We start from the raw sequence: 3,898 nt of genomic DNA, 5'->3' as shown, positions 1-3,898 counted from the left end.
TAAAGGATGGATGATGTGACCTAAACAAGCCATCATACTTTTGAAATCTATGCTATATATTTGGAAAATGATTACAAATGTGACATTAATTTATTTCCCTGGGAAATAGAATCAGATGATTTTTTTACTCACACAAGGAAAGTGTAGTACACCAAGAGAAGGACATTGTAATAATTACCATTTATGGAGTAGAAAGGTATCTATAGTTCATGAAATGGAAATTAATAAAATGGTAATTCTCTCACATGGCGATAGGAAAAAGGTTTTGTTGGTAGCTTTTAGCATTTATATCGATCATTCTCCAAAGAGATCTACCATGTTAGATTTCCTTTCCTAGTTTTGGGTCTCGCTATTACTTTCTTTGCTTTTTGGATAAGAATAATTATCACCATGAGAGGTCAAAGACTATGAGTTGAGCCAACTTAATTTTTCTCTCTCAAGAAGAACACACATGTTTGGGAAATATTTGACAAGGGTGAAATAACCCCCTTTTTCAAGATTACGAAAAGGGGTGATAATGATTTGTCTTCACAATTTATGAATATTTGGAAGAATGGTAGAGTGGTGGTTGGAGTTGTTAGGATGGAGGTTTTAGAGGAGCTTATTATGCAAGTTACATGGATTAAGTGTGAAGGTGAGAAGGTTCTCCAACTGAGCCAAAGACAAGCTTATCAAGATTACATTTTAGTTTTCCTGGAGGAAGGAGAACATTTGAAGAGGCACCATAACGGGTTTAGTAGGGAGGCTTTGTCACCACCATGAGGAGTCATGAGATACCATCATATCAAGTATTTCACCTTCGAAGAGATATTTTCTATGGTTCATAGCTACCACTTCCCCCTCTTGAAATCATTAGAGGAATAAAAAACTAGTAAGTTACCCATTCTTTTTTTCTCTTTGATGGGAAAATGTGTTGGTGAGGGGATTTATCCTTCATTGCATCAAGGTTTAACTTATGCTATTTACACTTACTATTTAGAGAAAATGCCTATTGTTAACCCTATCCCTCTCCACAATTCTATAGTAGACCAAGATCAAAACCCTAAACCCTAAACCAACTTACTACTTAATACTGGCAAACTAGTCTTTTATATCGGTGGACAGTTTAATCAGATAATTGCAATACTGGTAAAGATTAATGGATGAAATAAAAGGACAAAGTCATCCACAACACATAACACCAATATTTGTACGTGGAAACCCTGTAAGGGGAAAAACAATGGTGGGAAACCTTACCCACAATTAGATGATACTACTGCAAATAGTAAGTGTACACAAATGGGGTCTGTACATGCAGAAAGGCCAAGAGCCTAGAGCTCACTACTCAAACATAAAATAGGAGTCACACTGACTACAATTGGATGGTTAAATCCAATAAGGATGTACTATTCAAAATAGCATCTTCATATGCTGGATTCAGTACCGGTGTAGTTCTGATATGCTTTCACAAAACCTTTCTTCACCTTCAAATGATGTCTGCGTGTATAGCTCTGCTCAATCTTGCATATACCTTCACACAATTCTTTTTTACACTCCCTTACCGATCTTACAAATAAGATCTTATATTTATATCATAACCTAAGACCAATTTTAGTAGGTTGACTCTACAAGATATTACAATGAAATCATTTTACAAACAAAACAATATCTAATGCAATAACTGATTCAACATGTTGGCTTGATGCATTTACAACAATAATAAATCATCTCCATAGCATGTCATGCTGGTCTGGAAAAGATAAACCTGTCAGTGTATAACCTGGACCTATTTGCCAGTAACAACAAATATGCAAATACTAATATAACAATAAAAAAATCTCCAAGACAAGTTGTCCACACAATGTCTTCGACATAACCAAGTGTTTTCCATGCCCTTCCAAGTTTTGGTGATCATTATATCCTGCTAGTGTACCAGATGCCGGTGACTGTGCATAAGTTATTTGCTTGCCGGTGAATATTGGTGATTCTCCGAAGTGCTAGAGTTGATAAAGTTTAGTAGGTGTTGACATCAATGACAAGGCCATACCAAAATACCAACATTCCCCACTTAACTTAATAAACAAAAAAATTAAATACAAAATTAATCTAAATTCATGCATACAAATTCTAATTTTAAGATTCTAAAATATTAGTCAAATGTAAATATATTTTTCCAATATTTCAACAAATTTCAGAGTTTATTATTATAATTTTATAAATTAGAATTTATATATTTTAACAACAAATAAATTTTAATGAATAAACTTGTCAAGTTTTATCTAAACAAATTCTCATCTCAATAAATGAAATATGAAGCAGTCACCAGTTAGGAGGGACCTCAAAGAGATCAATCTAGACTGGTCAGCAAGAGTAAGCACAATGGAAACACAAGGACATGATGGAGGCAATGCAAAACAACTTGAATTATAACATGAAAACTAATTGCAACCAACCGGGTTACAAAAACTGGCTCACAGGCCTACTAGAACATGCTCAAAGTACAAAACAAGTCACAACCAAGACCTCAAATCTTAAGATCTATCTTTTATGCTTAGTCTAATGTCTTGATTACATTCTAATGCTCTATTACAATAATTTATATGATCTGAGGGGATCTGATTGGTCCAAAAAGGGATCAAAACCCGAAGAACAAGACCTAACGTGCAAAACCAACAAGGTCGGCCTCCGCCAAATAAATTCCTCTAGAAAATACAAAGGATGAAGAGTAGATCATGGGGAAAGGTTGGACATACACCAAGGAACATCAGAATCAATGATCAAGGCTCTGCAAGCTACGCAAGGGATCTAGTAGATCACTAATACAAATAGGTCCAGGCAAGCGGTAACAGGAAACTGTCAACCGGTAACAGGAAAATGTCTCAGAAATTGGTAGCGATAACTTGCCAAAAAATGTTCCAAATGCTCCACGGTTTGGGAATAAGGAAGATGATCAAGTCTTCAAGTAGAATCAAACTCCATAGGATGCAGTGAGCCAAATCCCAAACACATAGAAAGAAATGCTAAAACTGCAAACAGAAAGCAAAAACAAAAAGGAAATATTTGTGGTTCATGCAAGATTGCTATGAACCGAGGATGCTCCTGCATCAGACATCTGGGGTTGTTGAAGAAAGTGAGCCTCTCACTTTACTAGGGTCAGAGGAAAACCAAGGTGTTCTACCTCTGCCTGAGAAATATAAGATGATTCTTCAACTGGTTTGTCCTTCCACTTCACAAGATACTCCTTATACTGATTGCTCAGGGTACTACACCCAATCCTATCATCCAAAATGTCTTCGATCTGATCCAGTTCCTTCTAGGGAAACTGTTTCTCCAAGTCTGCAATATTGTCCTCACTGAATTATGGTTCATGATAGTGATGAATATCTGCATTGTTAAACACAGGTGAAATACTCAGACTATCCGATAACTCCACTTCATATGCATTTCTAGAGCTAAACTTTCTCAAAATCCTGCAAAATCCAAAAAATTTCATCTGCAATTTGTTATAAGTTCCAACCGAGAATCTTTCTTTTCTTAGATACACCATCACTTCATAGCCAACTTCAAATTCCTTATGTCTCCTCTTCTCATCTATCTTATCCTTATACTGGATATTCATGTCCTCCAAATGTTACTTAACTTGAATATGTAAGTCCTTCATTTAATCTGCAAATTATTCTGCTTCTGAACTTCTCCGATCTTCACTATTAATATCTCTTAATTTTGATATACCTCTAGGATGCACTCCAGTAAATATCTCAAAAGGTGTTCCTCTGGTACTCTTGTTTACCAAATTATTGTAGGCAAACTTTGCTTGTGCAAGAATCAAATCCCAACTTCCAGTTTTATCTCCAACTAAACATCTCCACAAATTTCCCAAGATCTTGTTAATTACTTATGTCTGTCCCTCAGTCCGTGG

Source organism: Cryptomeria japonica, chromosome 10 (genome assembly GCF_030272615.1).
Source record: "Cryptomeria japonica chromosome 10, Sugi_1.0, whole genome shotgun sequence".
Classification (NCBI taxonomy): domain Eukaryota; kingdom Viridiplantae; phylum Streptophyta; class Pinopsida; order Cupressales; family Cupressaceae; genus Cryptomeria; species Cryptomeria japonica.
The sequence above is the reverse complement of the archived record's forward strand: the minus strand, read 5'-3'. Positions refer to the sequence as shown.